At 41.3% G+C, this 17,793-nt stretch overlaps 1 protein-coding gene, 1 long non-coding RNA gene and 1 pseudogene across 3 annotated transcripts in view; 1 reads left to right on the top strand and 2 right to left on the bottom strand.

Moving 5' to 3' along the window:
- Positions 1-17,393, bottom strand: part of Nemp2 (nuclear envelope integral membrane protein 2) — an 83,385-nt gene extending 65,992 nt beyond the window's left edge. For both annotated transcript variants that reach the window (XM_006495936.2, XM_006495937.2), the window contains exons 1-2: positions 17,300-17,393; positions 15,810-15,881 (exon numbers count right to left, since the gene is read on the bottom strand). The gene's annotated coding sequence lies outside the window, so the exon portion shown is untranslated. The remainder of the gene's footprint in view (positions 1-15,809; positions 15,882-17,299) is intronic.
- Gm5527 lies at positions 769-1,706 on the bottom strand (annotated as a pseudogene).
- On the top strand, positions 5,636-15,914 carry Gm28178 (predicted gene 28178). Its single transcript, NR_151614.1, has 6 exons — positions 5,636-5,666; positions 7,025-7,150; positions 9,264-9,354; positions 9,462-9,554; positions 10,666-10,793; positions 13,440-15,914. It is a non-coding gene; the product is annotated as a predicted gene 28178 (long non-coding RNA).
- Positions 17,394-17,793: the final 400 nt, after the last annotated feature.

Here is a 17,793-nt window from a genome sequence, read left to right as displayed (position 1 = left end):
GGATCAGTTCTCAGCAATGCACCTTCCAAAAAGAAAAACAATATTTAAGACAAAATGTGATGGTAACTGGCATTAAAGCTATAGGTAACAAAACTTCTTACCTTGCTTATATTAGAGAAATGGATTTGAGGGTGTTCTTGAGTAAAGGACAAACTTATATTTTCTAACTTTATCTTCAGACCTACGGTAGTACTGTAGTGATTGCTGGGTTTTGTTCCATTGCTTGTTTGTTTTTTTTGTTTTGTTTTGTTTTGTTTTGTTTTTAATAAAAAAATTGTATTTACTTAGAAGCATTCAGAATGTCAACAAAACAGCCGCAATTTTTTTTTTTTTTTTTGCAATTACAGAGTGGTATTCAGTTAACAGAACAACAATTATCTTCGTATAAGCTGCATCAGAGACAACTGAAGATGAAAAAAATAAAACCCAAAAAGAAAACCAAAAGAAAAAAAAAAAACCAAACTACTGTCCCCATATATAACTAATTTGTGCTGTGCACCAACAAGAACCTGCTTTAAATTTCCATGCTAATTTACAACCCCCAAACTGTACCAGGCAATGTTAGCGGCTATTGAAAATACCACCAGGACAGGGCTATCTAAAGACACATTCGGTAGTGTGTTAACTATACAAAAAAAGACACTGTACAGTTTAAAAACAAATCATACACAGCCTTACATTTCAATTTTTTTCTTTAAAAGGAGTGAGTTGTGTACAGGGGGGGTTAAATGCTTTATAGACAAGAAAAAAAACTGCGCTAGAACCAACTTATTCATCATCATCTTCTTCTTCATCTTCATCTTCCTCTTCTTCCTCCTCTTCCTCATCCTCTTCATCTTCCTCATCATCTTCCTCTTCCTTCTTTTTCTTGCTCTTTTCAGCCTTGACCACCCCCTTTTTCGCTGCATCAGGTTTTCCTTTAGCTCTGTAGGCAGCAATATCCTTCTCATACTTCTCCTTCAGCTTGGCAGCCTTCTTCTCCTAGGGCTGCTTGTCATCTGCTGCAGTGTTGTTCCACATCTCTCCTAGTTTCTTTGCAACGTCACCAATGGATAAGCCAGGATGCTCGCCTTTGATTTTGGGGCGGTACTCAGAACAGAACAAGAAGGCTGAAGGAGGCCTCTTGGGTGCATTGGGGTCCTTGAACTTCTTTTTGGTCTCCCCTTTGGGGGGGATGTAGGTTTTCATTTCTCTTTCATAACGAGCCTTGTCAGCCTTTGCCATATCTTCAAATTTCCCCTTTTCTTTAGCAGACATGGTCTTCCACCTCTCTGAGCACTTCTTGGAGAACTCTGAGAAGTTGACAGAAGCATCCGGGTGCTTCTTCTTGTGCTCCTCCCGGCAAGTTTGCACAAAGAATGCATATGAGGACATTTTGCCTCTCGGCTTCTTAGGATCTCCTTTGCCCATGTTTAGTTGATTTTCCTCTGCGAGGCACAGAGTCGCCCAGTGCCCGTCCGGCTCGCGCTTGCCCCGGCGCTGTCTCTATCTGCTTGTTTGTTTTTAAGGAAAGGATAAATGAAGCATAAGGAACTTAGGCCTTGAGTTTTTCATGGTAAAACTAGGAAATCTCTTGTCAAAACTGCGATCATATGGCCCATGTGGATCATGGATTCAAGAGAAACCTGGAGACGATTGGGCATGTCTGTGGCCGGCTGAAGCTGGAGATGTGGGCTCTGACATAAACGGAAGCAAGGGGATGCCCGTGCAGTCTGCTACACAAACATGGTGGTGGTGGTGGAGCACTACTCTTAACAGCCATATCTACATTCTTAGTTTACTTTTGCAACAAGAGATTTTAAAACATTATAACATGGTCTTCTTAATTACAAAGAACTACTTTATACTATATGCATTGTATTATTTAACTTTTTTTCCCCTGAAAGTATAGCATGCTTCTGGTTCTTTGCTATTATAAACAATGCCACCACAGAGATTTTTCATGAGTATAACTTATTTTTTTATCTTAGGCGATGATCCTCTTCGGGTGAATTCCCAGAAGCAGGATTACTGGGTCAAAGGGTGTGTGAACATATTATGCTCTTAGTTTCTGTTCTAAATTGGTTTCTGAGAAGGCAGTTACGAATTGGTCCCCAAAGGAAATGTGCATATTTTTCTATAAATGTGGGTGGGAGACAATTTCACATATCCTTGTTGGTAGAATATTTTCAGCTTTCAGAATCAGGATGGAAATAACATAGGACAACCTAGACTCAGGTCTAATGCCTTCTGTATCTTCAACCCATATCACTATGTTGTCAACAAATCCTGTACCTCGGATTCCTGGTTTGTTTGTTTGTTTTTTTAATTTTATAATTGAAACTACAAGTATTGCCCTCATAAGGATGTGTGGTGATCATCAAAGCTGTCAATAACTACCCTGATCTTCCATCTTGTCATGTGGTAGAAATGACTTCTCCCTTTGATAATGGATATCACCTTGGGACAGGTTTTAGCCAATAAAAGGAAGGCCGGAGTAATGTGTCATTGTCAGCCATTGTCCCGTGACTGAAAATGTTCCAGACAGGATCAGCTCTTTAAACCTGAACCCTAGCATAAGGCTGGCACACTAACCTGTAAGAGATCTGAAACTGAATGAGAAGAAATAATGACATGCCTATGATATTGAACTCATGGTCCATCCTCAGACTACATGCTGTGCAATAATAACTACCATTCATTAAATGTGTCTCTATGCTAGCCATTTGTATACACTATTGTTGCAATAACCATGATGCATATAATAGTCCCCTCTTATCTGGGATTGGGATTTCATGGTCTGTAGTCCAAAAAATGATAAATGGAAGAATGCATAAGTTTTAAATTGTGTGTTGTTCTGAGCCTAGTGATGACATCCTGCTGTGGCCCATCTGTTCCAACCAGGGCATGCAGCATCCCTATGTGCAATGATTCCACAGTGTATATCTGACCTACTTGTTGGTCATTCAGTAGCTCCCTCAAGTTCTGAAAGATTGTTCTTCTTCTCTTTACTTTTGTTAAAGTGATTCTCATGTTTAATAACAGCGCCAAAATGCAAAAGTAATAATGCTGATAATCTTATTATGGAGCAAACTTTCTCATGGGTACGTGTATAGGAAAAACATAATGCATGTGGGATTGCTATCACTTATCGTTTCAGGCATCCATTATGGACATCTTGGGTTATATCCCAAAGGGTAGCTGGGGACAAATGTACTGTGAAATTCTTTGTTTTATAAGGGTGGATTTGGGAAACAATCATTGAAACCTTGTGTTTTTCCCATCTTTATTTCTTTTTCTTTTCCTGGAAGTTTATGACTAGATTTTACTTGTGCTTGCTATCATCTCCATTGTGTGGATTTCTTAACGTTCATTGATTCTTACAACAAAAGCTTGCAAGACGAACAGGAATGAGTGGAGTCAAAGATCTCACAGCTTACAGCTCAAGCCCTTGCTTGTTCTTCACAATGTTCATGGACTGAAGGACCCTTTCCATTTTTTCTCAGCTCTGTGATGCCAGAGAACAGTTGAGAGTCACACGCCATGAAAGAAAAGTAAAAGGTTTCAAAATTGAGGTGGAGTGAGTCCTACTAGATATATAGCTAGAGACAGGAAGTTGGGCATCCTCAAGTCCGTTACTGCCTTCCATTCTCCCTCCTCTTTTTTCCGACTTTATACAGTTCGTGTACCATTTAAAGTGCATACTTCGGGGCTGGTGAGATGGCTCAGTGGGTAAGAGCACCCGACTGCTCTTCCGAAGGTCCAGAGTTCAAATCCCAGCAACCACATGGTGGCTCACAACCATCCGTAACGAGATCTGGCGCCCTCTTCTGGAGTGTCTGAAGACAGCTACAATGTACTTACATATAATAAATAAATAAATCTTTAAAGTGCATACTTCAGTGGCCTCAAGTAGATTTGTGGAGTCATGAACTGATGGTAAAATAAACGTTAGAACACTTACACTTCTCAAACACAAACCCACTCTCCTCAGCCACCCCCAGCCCCTCCTCTCAGCCACCTTCATTCTGTTAGAGAACTTCCTCGACTGTTGCTTACCCTCACCAGCCACAGCGCCTCCTGTGCAGCCACACACAGTCATTTTTTACTCAAAATCCAAAATGTGCATTGTAATAGACCATGTAATTTTGCTTAGTTTATGGAATGTACACTTTCCTTATAGTATATTACTCCAAGTTTTAACATATGATGTTTTTAAACCTGGTTAGTCTGTCTGTAGGTTTTTAAAAATACTCTCTCCCATTGTTCTTATGAGCTTGTTAGGACCTCTAAGGATTAGCAAATGTGGTGCAACTACAGTTGCTAACTTAGTAATTATGTTTTTTTTTAAACAAGTGATGCTTTAGAGAAAGACAGAAATTGAAGTTCATAATTAAATATCAAGCTCAAATTTCAGTTACATATTCATACATATCATAAAGAGTTTCCTGCTTACAGTTTGTTTTTTAATTTAAACTTTTTTGGCTTACTTTTTTCTTTTCTTTTTTCTTTTTAAATCATGTTTGACTATGCTGCCCAGGCTGGTCTTGAACACTGAGTTAGGCAAACCCCCAACACACCCTTCCTAGTCACTTGGATTAGAGGCATGCACCACACCTAGGTTGAGTAAGTTTTTACAGTGTTCATTGCCATGGAAAATTGTTGGCAACTTTGAATCAGGTTTTATCTCTGACAGAGATTCACAGTATCTGAACCACAGGGCAGCAGACAGAGATGGCTAGACCCAACACCAGCTCTTCAGGCTCACTGATGAAAGGGAGTCCTTCAGGAAAAACTCATTATTCTTATCAAAGGAGGAGGAGGAGGGGGAAAAGGGGGAGGAGGGAGAGGAGGGGGAGGGGGAGGAGGGAAGAGGAGGAAAAGGGGGAGGAGGGAGAGGAGGGGGAGGAGAAGTGAAGAGGAGGAAAAGGGGGAGGAGGGAGAGGAGGGGGAGGAGGAGGAGGGAAGAGGAGGGGGAGGGGGAGGAGGGGGGAGGAGGAGGGAAGAGGAGGAGGAGGGGGAAGAGGGGGGAGGAGGAGGGAAGAGGAGGAGGAGGGGGAGGAGGGGGGAGGAGGAGGGAAGAGGAGGAGGAGGGGGAGGGGGGAGGAGGGGGGAGGAAGGGGGAGGGAGGAGGATGGGAGAGAGAGGATTAGTATCTCTTTGTACCCTGCAGTATGTGAGTTAACTAGGGAATGCAGGGTCTGCTTCCAGTCTCTATTTGTACAGTGCTGACTGGCTTTTTGTATGTTTTGGAGACAGCAATGCTAGCAACCTGTTAGCCTCTGGTAAACACCGGTATGAGGCTATGTGAAGCTCAGACACGTGAGGCTGAATAAGCACATCCGAGAGCCATGAAACCTGTTAACATGGTTGGGCAGTTATGACAACGGAAAAACAGTTTGTGAATAAGAATGCTTAAAGTACTATTGCATTATATAGAAATAAGGCAAGCTCTCTATACATTAAAGGACATATCTTCTGTTTATTCATGAGCTTTGCAAATTCTGACTGAACCCTGGTCACACCTGCCTGGTTCTCACAAAGTCCCCTGTCATAGGATTTCCCCTGTCCAATTAGTGTAAATATTAGTGCAGCAGGAGGCTTGTGATTGGACAGGGGAAAGGGAGGCAGAGCTAAGAGTTGCAGAGAAGGAAGAGGAGAGAGAAGGAGAAGGAGCCAAGATGGAGGTAGATGGACATGATGATTCAGAATCAGTGTGGCTTTAAATAGCCACAGCTAGATATGTTGTCATATAGAAATAGAATAATTGGGGTAACTTGTCTAATCTAAGTGGGCAGCTTGTATCACTATCAATTGGCCCTGAAATTATTGTGTGGACATCTTGTGAATTGAGAATTTATTGATATATAAATCTGAGTGTTTAATTATAAGCTTCAGGAGTTTTGTTTTACTGGGTTCCTGGGATGTGGGACCACCGTCCACAGGGGTTTATGGCTGAGAAGAAACTACAGCTCGTGAGACAAGCGAACTGAAGCTGGAGTGACCAGTCGTTGTGGGGGCTAGCTAGAGACAAAGGCGGCGAGACTGTGCTGGGGCAGAGAGTTGCTGGCAGTAGCGCTGGAAGCCAGCTGGTCATTTTTAATATTTCCCACAACAGTCTCCCTTCAGCAAACACTCGTAGAGCAAGAACAGAATAAAGCAATGTGAGGGATACAGTGCAGAAGCAACAGGACCCCTAAACTTCAGACTCTCGCAGAGTTCAAGCTGTGTGTGGAGTCAATGGCCCTAGTGAGTGGGTAGAGGATACTGTTGATGCGATGAATTGAATGGAGTTGACAGAATGTGCCTGACCCAGAATGCTTGGCGCTCACATGTCAGATTTTCATGAGAGGACTTTGTTCTGTGGAAAGTGGGGACCCACTGAACTTTTACACTCTCCCCTCCCCTCAAAAAAGATCAAAATTGCTGCTGCTGGCTACTCATTTACATATCATATCTCTATCTATCTATCTATCTATCTATCTATCTATCTATCTACTTTATTTTGTCTCATTGGTGTCTTTTTTAGATGGTAAATTTTCTGTAGCAAAACCAGGATCTGTTTTGCTTCTTAAGGTCCAATGAAATGTATGGGATATTCAATATTTACTTCATGTAAGTAGTAGTTATAATTTAATGTGTCAGGATGCTGGGCCAGCAGAAGGGCTCAGTGATTAGAGACACTTGCTACCAGACCTGACTACCTGACTCACTCACACACACATACACACACACACACACACACACACACACATACACACACACAATTAAAAAAATTAAGTTGTGAAAATGCATCAGGAATAAAGGGCTTCCAATATTCTTAATGTTTATTAGACTAAACTATTATCCACTTTACTGCAAAACAAGAAACCCAGTCATCTACGGAAAATCATTTGCCTGAGATCAGGTCCTGGGAAAGCCGTCAGGCACTGTCTGTCAGCTGAGTAAGCATGAGAAACTAGGAGAGTGGAGTATATTTAAAGTGTATTTATATTCTGTTAACTATAAATTGTTGTATCTCCCTCTCTCCTTGCCCTCTATACAGTCCATAGAGTCTGTTAGTCGTGATGGACAGGATGTGAGGGATATCACATCAGGAGATAGATACCTTATGATTTCTGAAGAATAGATTCAGGAACCTGGCCATGGTTACAGAGAAACAGGAAAGCTGGTAAGTATTTCAAAGCTGGAATGAATGGTTCCTTCAGTGACTTAAGGAGGGAAAACGAGTTTTTGTGGTTTCCAGAAATAGACTTGCCTGCCAGCAACTTCCCTTCCCCCCTCTGAGCCTTGCTACACAACAGCAGGCAGGCACATGCAGGGCAGACAACTTTCCTGCTGGTGACAGATTACAAATGTGCAGTGAAAGATGGAAAGCCAGCTTTCCCAGGCTGAAGGAGCAGAGTGGGAAGGGCTGGTGTGAGGTGAAGGAAAAATAATGATAACAAGTAGGAGAGGAAATGCCCTGTGGTAGTGTTCAGGGCTCTGAGAGCTACAGAGAGGATGCACTGCAGACCGCCCTGCTCTGCCTGGGTGTGTGTGGGAGAATTTGCTACATGGGTGTGTTTGGAGAGGAAGTTGGTGGGCATGTGTGTGTTGAATGTGTTAAGGAGTGGGAGGGTGTGTGCAGTAGGGTGTGGAGTGCGGGGGTGGGGATAAAGAGAGAAAAGGAGCCCAGAAAGGAGGAAGAGGAGGAAGAGGAGGAGGAAGAAGAAGAGGAGGAGAAGGAAAAGGGGGAAGGGGGATAAAAGGAGGACTTTTGTGGAGGGTCAAGAACACCTATCACAACAAGAAAAGTTGCCAGCTGCCAGGGAGTTAGATCTCCTGTGAGGGAACAGAGCAGCTCCTTAAAGTGGCTTCTGGCCTTTAACCCAAACCCAGGATGTTTGCCAGATGTTTCACCCAAGAAAGGACAGGCATAGCCTCTGGATTTTCACCACATGCTAATCCAGGCGCTTTCACAGTTCCTGCTGACTTTGCTTGTGTGTTATTGTGATATTGATGGTCATAGAACAGAATTTATTGGCAGACAGCTTAGGGGGAAAGAGCTGTGAATTAGAAACACTTTCTAGGATTGGTCTTTAGCTACTTGCTTTAGGTGACCTCTGGATTCCTCTTTTGTGTTGGTCTCTCATGTTTTCTAAATATCAAGAAAGAATACATTGAGTAGACAAGAGAAAGAAGACGGAGAATTAATATCCACAGTGGTGAGCTATTATAAAAACAAGTCTATAACAATATTTAATTAGATTTGAGCATAAACTATTTAAAACTGAAAGAGGCTGACATAGAAGGTGGTATATGTCATTTCATTACACAGATCTAAATAGAGGCAAGTTGACTATTTGTCGAGGCTTAAATCTGAAATGTCTTCCAAGGCTGCTGTATTGAGTCTTGAACATCAGTGGATGAAGTGTTTGAGGGCTTACACTGAGTTTATCAACAGATTAATCCATTGGCAGAGTCATAATCTACTGCCATTGCTGGGAAGTGGTAGAGACTTGGGAGGTGGGGTGTGGTTAGAGGAGGTGCATTGCTGGGACTCACCTTTGTGTCCCAGGACCCTCTGACCCTGCTTTCTGGTAACTAGAAGTGGAGCAGTGTGAAGTCAAATGATATCAGTTGACTGTGAGCCAAGATAAAACTTTTATCCACTGTTTGTCACAGCATGAAAAACTAATAGGTCATTCTCCCCAAAACTACCACCAGCTGTCCATGCCAAGCTGCTCCAGGCTGAGCTGTGAAGTTCTCAAAGCCTGCAATATCATCGATCTGAGGGTCCAATGGGCTCCTGCTTGAACAATGTCCAAGGCTGTACAGTATTCTCTGCCAAGAAAGCCACTGTAAAAACAGACACCAAGGGGAGACCAGCTTTTCATTCTGGCCCCACTGTGAAGTACTTCTGACTATAGGAGCTGATCTTGCTTGAAATTGATAGAGCCAGTGTTGATGTTGATGGTCTAATTTTGGGAAAGAGAAGTTTGAAGTGAAAAAGAGTGATTGAACCCCACAACTCATTTGTGAATGGATTTTAAGTCCAGAATCCAAGTTCAAGTATTTAAAGGGCAGGGAAAGGTATTTAGGCAGATTCAGCTCCATTGCAAAGAATTAAAATTTTGGCTAAGATTAGAAAGTGAAAGAAAACAACACAACAACAACAACATATATCCCCTGAAAATGTGGAGAATTTCTTGGAGCACATTTATATTTCACCACTATAAGCAGTAGCTTTAACTTCTGAGAGTAACACCACATAGGAACTTCCCTGTGTTCTCATTCTTTAGGACAAAGGAAAGGACTTCTGTTAACACCACATGCTAACAGCACACTGACTTCTGCAAATGGTGTTTGCAGAGACTGTAAATCTACAGTGAAGTAAGTTTTAAACACAGGAATATAGTTACAGGTTTTATTTGAATTGTGTTTTTAAATTATGCCTTGCCAGCAACTTACCTTGTTTTATTTTCCTTATAAACCATTAGGTTTGTTTTTTATTTTATTTTTTTTAATTCAACAAACTTGAAGTCTTGCAAGAGAACAACTGACACGCCATGAGCTGGGGTACTGCTTGGTGGGTAAGGATGCTTGCCCCAAGCCTGCCTCTTCTTACTTACTTGCCTTACACTGTTTTCCTAGGAAGAGGCAGTAACACTTTCTCCCAGGGTTTTAACCTCTACTAGTAGTTTTTAATCTCCTCTAAGGGCTCGGATAGTGGAGAATTTAGGAAATGACCTTTCCCCAAGGAACTCTTTAAGACCACATTTCTAAGCTACTGAGGAAAGGAAATCTTTCAAAGAAATATAAGATTTTGTGATAGAACTGATTATTGTGTGGGAAGGCTTGCTTAAATGGCTTTAAAATCCTTCCATATCCTGACCATAGCCAAGATATAACACACATAGGGAAAAGTGTCCCTTGTGAAGAGTTACAAGAATATACTAAGTCTCTTTCTAACTGACCAGATTAATCAGTTCACAATGAAGGTCTTGGTGGTCCAAAAGATACATTGTTGAGGGTGCAGAGCAATGAAGAGCACTAGCCAGCCTCTGGGGACGCGCTTAGTAATTTTGCTTCAGTGATTCAGAAGGAACTGAATTCCACCTTGTTTCTCATCTCAGGACAGACAGTAACTAATGTAGTTTCTTGAATTTATAACTGTGCTAAGTTTATCCACAACCAGTTCTCCAACACTATTGTCCATCTGGGCCACAGCTAAGTATCAAGAGTTATTAAAAAGTTCCCCAACTAGGCAAAATAGATGTCATTAAAGTTATGCATTGCAACTCATGAGATCAACGTCCTAGTTTTATATTTCTCAGCACCAGCAAGTGTTGAAAATAAAAGGTTGATATGGAAAAAAAGCTGTCTACTGGAATTCTTTGCCTTTATTCAAAGTGGAAAATAGTATAATGTGTTATACACGAGCCATAAAAGAATAAATCTCTTTAAGTGGTCATTAGAAAGTGTATCTAAATAACAAACTGCTGTATTATGTAAAATGACTAAACAGTGCTTGTTGGTCATCAAAGTATTAATACAGCTGTTAATAGCTATTTCATGTGCTTTTTGTTTATTTCTTTTAATGTCAGTGACAAGAGAAACAGTTTTGATTGCTTACATTGTTTAAAATGTGTACATATAATTCTGACATTCTACTGGTTTTTTTTCCTCCTACATTGCTGTTAGAAATATTCCACTGACTGTGGCAAGTGCACATTGCTCTTGTAAAATCATGGCCAAAAGTAATACATTGAGAGATATACCCAATCAAGTTGAACATTGACGAATAAGAGAAACTTAAAGAAACGTCTATGGTATGTATCTAGTGTTGTGTGGGCCAGTTTGTAACTGGTTCTTATAAGACAACTATTAAATTGGTAATAACATGTTGGTGACTTGAAATTGTGGTTGGTAGAGTATTCCATAAAATAGTCAAACAACCAAGAGCTCCTCCATCCCATGAGAACTGGTGTTCTAGTTAGCGTTTCTACCATGTGACAAAATACCATGGCCAAAGCAACTTGAAGAGGAAAGAGTTTATTTCACCTTATAGTTTATAAGTCTATTGCCACTCTAGAGGCAGTAGGACCTGGGAGTCAATAAATGAGACCAAAAGTCTCATGTAATAACGAAATTTATTCAAAGCCTCAGACAGGGACTAAGGGACCAGGCAAGGCAGAGGGGATTTCCAAGGAAAGGAAAAATAGAAGATAGTGTTATAGAGAGACAAGAGTAGAATGAAACTAGGATTCAATAGAGGGGAGAATGGGAGAGAAAGGTAAGGAGGAAATGTAAGGACAACTGACACTAATAACCTTTCCAAACAAAAACACATGGGAACCTACTACTGTAGAAGCTTCCTTGAGTGTATACATATATTATAGGACTCTAAATGGAGCCAATGCCTCAAATAGATATCTTTACCACCAGGTAAATCTCCACTGCCAGTAATGGGTTACATCCCACTGGTTTGTTGGTCAGAGGGCTCCCATGGATTCCACAAGCACCGAAGGCTATTGCCAAGGTTATTGGTTACTCTCCATAACCGGTGGTACAGTCTTACTGCTGAAGACACCATATACTTATGTCACTAAACATAGGGAATCAGAGCTTCTGCCTAACTAAAATCCTCACTCATTCTGACTAACATCCTGTTGCTGGAAGGTTCTCTTCATGCTACCAAAAAATACCATCCAGCTAAAAAGCCCGTGACCTACAAAAGCAACCTGCCTGCAAGATATACTGGCACAAATGTTATAGGAGTAAACAATCACATGTTAAAATTGGATTCAAGGCTCATGCCATGAGAAGGAACCCATATCTGACATCACTAAGATGCCAAAAACCTGAGGCTAGATAGGTCATGGACCTAAGGGAAAACTTACTACATTATTTTGCTAAAGGAACATAGCAATAAAGTGACTCCTAAAGACATTGCTATACCCACAGGTTAATTATAGCCATAGATCAGTACCTCGTTCAGGTTTTATCAAGAAGCTTCTGTTTGCAGTAGATGGCAATTAACAGAGACCTACAACTGGACAGTTGAGAGACTTTGAACACCTTCTGACTTGTTTTCTTTTGAGTATGTAAACATGTGTGGATCTTATCCTAATTCTATTTCTTGTTTTTTGAAGGGGACCCCAAACAGTTTATCATAACAGCTGTATTAATTTATATTCCTATCAATAATAGGAATTTCTTATCATTCTTGCCAGCACTTGTTATTTTTCTTTGGTGATTGTCATTCTGAATGGGATGAGTTGATATGCCATCATGGTTTTGAGTTTTATTTCCCAGATTATTAGTGTGGTTGCACATGACTAACAGGCTTGCTGACCTTTTATAGGTTTTCTTTTGAGAGATGTCTATTCTTCAAGCTTGTTCTTGAAAGGATCAAGTTCTCAAAGTGATCCAGATCCCTTGTAATTATGAGGCAACTAAAGGAGAAATCTGCTTGGTAAACAGCTGGCCAGTATTATGGCACCTGTCCTGAACTTTCAGGTGTTAAAGTTAAAAAAACAGAACCATTAAAGTATATTTTAAAATGTATTAAGCATCAGACTCTGCAAAACAGTAGCCTGAGCTGAAATTCCACTCTAAGATTGTTGGAAGTCTTGAGCAGAAGCAAGAGGAAAACCCTATGGTTTAAAAATGACAGGCAATGCTTTGGTCTTAGAGATGAAAGCAGGAATTTATCCTTAGAAAAGATAGTTTGCTGACTTCATGAGAACTGTCAGATGTGTCATATCACATAGGAACTCAAACAAAAGCAAAGGCATTGTTCCGACTTAGTGCTTCTCAGTTCATGGGGCCTTTGAGTTATTAAACAACAGTGATGTGTTTTGTACTTACAGGACCACACATTGTTTCTTTCCAACAAATATTAGTTCTCTTTAAAGTGTGAATTTAGATGATATTTCCCCAGAAGTATTATTTATTCATTTAGAGGTTTGTGTGCGTTATTGCTTAGAAACAAAACTGGAGTCTGCAAGGAAAAGCAGAAAATCATGCTAGCCAATGAGAGCACAAAAGAGAACTAGACTCTGTAGAGCTTGCATCAGGTTGACTGATCCAGAATGGACAGAGATTGGATTACTATGCCACAGTGCATTGTCCTACTGTGCATTGTGGAACGACTTCCTGAATTTTCCAATTCATCATTTTTGGGAAAAGGAATGATGCACTGGTATCAGTCAATGATGATTGGCGAAGTAGACATTGGGCTGGAGGAAGAGAACAATATGTTCCACATCTATAGATAGGTCATAGGCTTGTACTTAGAGTTGTAGATGTTTTGGGTTTGCCTCTGAGGTTGCACTGAGCGGCCCAGAGACGGGAACTAAACAGACCTATTTCCGAGAGGATCCAGAATGGGCCTGAAGCTCCCTAACTTTGGGAGTTAGCTCATTTGCAGCCTCACCCAACACTGATACCAGAACTGGCTTCTCTCCTTTTAGCCCATGATTCCACATGAGATTGTTAAGTGTACAGCTGGTTCTCTGCGGGGCAATGGAATGGAGGGAACTTGTGTCGACCTGAGAAAGAGGAGCCTCCCACAGTGGAAACGGAAGTCCAAGGAACAGGGGAGAAGACTAAAACTGTTATTCACAAATCAAATTAAGTTATAAACAGGTGGCCTGGCATATACCAGTTGTCATCTTGGTCTAGGAAAGCACTTCCTACCGTCCAGTAAAACTGTCACGCATCACAAGTGACAAGAAAAGGGAAGAGGAGAAACTTCTTTTGAAATCGTATGAAAGACTGCACTAGAGTGAAAGCTTTGGATATGAAGGCAGCCCTCTATCACACAGCAGAGTAACACCCAGGGGTGTAAAAATTGGTTACTGTTGATTTCCCTGAGGAATTCTCTTGATAGACAGTCACTCTGCTCAGTTTATGGCCCTGGAACTGCAGGACACTTTGAATATAAACATGGTATTTTTTCCTGAAAGTACTTGGACATGTTCCCTGTGTGTTTCTAACAATACTCTAGCCGTTCACATGAATCTAACCAGCGTGGATTTATCTAAATCTTTCTTTATCCTATTTATATTTGTAGACTACGCAACATCTTGAGGATAATGAGTTCCATATGTTTACTACCCACTGTATGAAGTAATGCCATCTTTTATTTATCGTCAAACTACTTTCATAGAATTTCAATGGGCACTCTGAGTTTTAGCACTTCAGGATCTGAGTGTGGTCACATTTCACAGTAATAGCCCGCCCACACAGGCTTTTATGTAGGTAAGAAATGGTACCCTCTCTGTCTAGGTTCTTGTTCTGGTTTCATTTCTGTTGCTTTGACAAAACACTCTACCAAAAGCAGTTTTAGGGGAGAAGGGTTCTTTTGGCTTATAATTCTAGGGTGCCAGATATCCTGTGGAGAGGTAGTAGCTACAGAGGCTTGCGGAACTCAGTAGCACCACATCCACAGTCAAGAGAGAAGAAGAACAAGTGGACCCAGGCTGCCTGCCTGCTCTCAACTAGCTTTATGTACTCTCATATAGTTCAGGACCTAGACTAGGCAATGGTGTGACCCATAGTAGACTGGGTCTTCCTGCATCAATTAGCTTCAAGACTATCCACCCCCCACCCCATACACACACACACACAGGCTTATAGGCGAACTTGATCTAAACAGTTCTTCACAGAGATTCCTTCCCTTTGAGGTGAATTCTAGGTTGTGCCAAGTTGACAATCAAAGCCAAAGAACACAACACTCTATTTAGGAAAACATTTTTCCTCTTTCAGACAGATGCAGCCCTGTGTCAGATGCATAGCTCTACTAGGGAAGTGCTAAGATGTCTATCCCTCTTGGCATTCTAACCCCCCTCTTTTGTGCCCTTGGCTGGGAACTTGTCCAGGACTCAACTAGGACAGGGATGGACAGTACTCTGGGCCTAGCCACAGAGATCATTAAAAGATTGTTGATATTAACAAAATGCTTTCTGAAAGTTCATCTCCTAAGAAAAGAGGTCTTCCTTTTGGTCATTCCCTAATTTACAGCCTAGTTCCCATATCTGTAGGCTTCAGGCTCTGACTGAAGAGTCCAGGTACTCTACAGTCTCCTCAGATGCCCCAGATGCAGTGACAACTGTGGTGATATTATAATCACACGTTGGGTTAATTTGCTTTTGATCACTGTTAGCTTACATGTGCACATTTTGGAGATTTCTCCATACATTTCACAGCTTGATGCAACCTTTTTTTTCATTTTACCCTCATCAATTCAAAATTAAACCAACTGGATCTCCCAACTTCCAGATTTAATTTTGTATTTTCTTTAAAATTGCACTCAAACCCAAAACAACAACAACAACAAAAACTTCAACAATATGTGGGTAATACAACACTTTAGAAAAAGGTTATTTTATATGTCTGGGTGTTTTGCTACTTGGATGCCTGGTATTGGAAGTTCAGAGGTGGGCATTGCAACTCCCAAGATTATTGTTGTACACAGTTGTGACCCACCAAGTGGTTGCCGGGAATCAAACTCAGGTCCTGTGGAAAAGCATCCAATGCTCTAAACCTCAGAACTCTCTCTCTGGCAAAATAATAATAATAATAATAATAATAATAATAATAATAATAATAATTTTAAGCTGGTTGTGGTAGTACAAAGCACTCAGGAAGCAAAGGTCGATGGATTACTTTGAGTTCAAGGCTAGCCTGATCTACATAGCAAGTTCCAGGACAACTAGAGCTACATAATAAAGAGAATCTCTCTTAATAAAATAAAAATACTTTTTAAATGCTTAAATATTTTAGATTCACATAACACTTTTAAAACAGTGACTTGCAAGATGGGTCAGTAGGTAAAGTACCTGCTGCTGAGCTTGACTGACACCCAGGACTTTGACCTCTGTGCTCTTGCCGTAGGACACACGTTTATGTACCTAAATAAATAAATGATATAAATAAATATAAATAAACAAATTAGGGAAATAATGAAGGTTGTGATTTTTTTTTTAAATTTCTAAAGCCTAATGTGGTGCCACACACCTGCAATTCCAGCACTCACAAAGCCAAAATAAGAGAGCCATGAGTTCCAGGCAATCCAGGTTATATAACCAGGTGCTGTATCAAAAAATAAGTGAAATATAAGCCTCATCTTTTTGCCTATTGTCTTAGGGTTTCATTGCTGTGAAGAGACATGACCGAGGTAACTCTTGTAAAGGACAACATATAAATGGGGCTGGCTTACAGTTTCAGAGGTTCAGTCCATTATCATCATGGTGGGAAGCATGGCAGTGTGCTGGCAGACATGGTCCTGGAAAAGCTAAGAGTTCTGAATCTTGATCCAAAGGCAGCCAGGAGGAGACTTTGTCTTAGGCAGTCAGCCAGGAGGCTCTCTTCTGCACTGATTGGAGCTCAAGCACTAGTATACCTCAAAATCAACCTACACAGTGACATACTTCCTTCAACACTTATTCTAATAAGGTCATACCCATTCTAATAAGGCCACAGCTATTCTAATAAGGCCACACCGACTAGTAGTGCCACTTCCTGTGGGCCAAACATATTCAAACCACCACACGCATATTCATCTAGAACACTGTCTAAGACTTGGTTGATGATCAAAGGAAGCATGAACGTCCTGAGTCCTCACAGTCAGCTTTGTTTGCTTTGTTTTTTGTTTTCATCTTTTATTATTTTATTTATTTATATTCTATTCATTACCCCCCTTTCTAGGGTCCCCTCCCACAGTTTCTCATCCCATTTGTCCTCACCCTTGCCTCTGAAAAGGTGCTCCCCCCAACACCAGGACTTCCTCCCTTTTCCCTAGGGCCTCAAGTCTCTAGAGGATTAAGCACATCTTCTCCCACTAAGGCCTGACCAGGTAGATCTCTGCTATATCTGTGCCAGGGACCTCGGACTAACCCATGTATGCTCCTGGTTGGTGGCTCTGTCTCTAGGAGCTCCCTGGGGTCTGGGTAAACTAAGACTCCTGGCCTTCCTAGCTCTCTCCTTCAGCTTCTTCAACCCCTCCCCTAATTATTAATTGAGGAATACTGAATGGCTGAGAAACACTTAAAGAAATGTTTAACATCCTTAGTCATCAAGGAAATGCAAATCAAAATGACCCTGAGATTATACCTCACACCAGTCAGAATGGCTAAGATCAAAAATTCAGGTGACAGCAGATGCTGGAGAGGATGTGGAGAAAGAAGAACATTCCTCCATTGCTGGTGGGATTGCAAGCTGGCACAACCACTCTGGAAATCAGTCTGATGGTTCCTCAGAAAACTGAAAATAGTTCTACCTGAAGACCCAGCTATACCACTCCTGGGCATATACTCAAAAGATGCCCTACCATACTGTTATGATCTTCACCGTCGCACAGCTTCAGAAGGTCCACACCAGGCCAAACAGTTCCACATGAGGTTATTGAGAGACGGGGGTGGGGGGTGGGGGGTGGGGGGGCAGGTGGTAGCAGAAAGAGAAGGGGGAAAGGAGAGAGAGAGAGAGATCAGGGGGGCCTTTATTTATAGATGATGTCATAATTACAGGTAAAGGTGTGAGGTGAACCAAGTAGATTCTGGGAATATAGTGGCTGTTGCCTTGGCAATAGGTGTGCGGGTTCTGCCTATGGTTTCAGATGTCATGGATACCATGGGTTTCAGAGGTCCTGATACCAACACATACCCCAAGGATATGTGCACCACCATGTTCATAGCCTTATCCATAATGGACAGAAGCTGGAAACAACCCAGATGTCCCTTGACTGAAGAATTGATACAGAAAAATGTGGTCCATTTACACGATGGAATACTATTTAGATATTAAAAACAAGGGCATCATGTTTGT

Source organism: Mus musculus, chromosome 1, assembly GCF_000001635.26.
Source record: "Mus musculus strain C57BL/6J chromosome 1, GRCm38.p6 C57BL/6J".
Lineage (NCBI taxonomy): Eukaryota > Metazoa > Chordata > Mammalia > Rodentia > Muridae > Mus > Mus musculus.
Note: the sequence above shows the minus strand (reverse complement) of the source record. Positions and strands in the feature narration are given on the sequence as shown.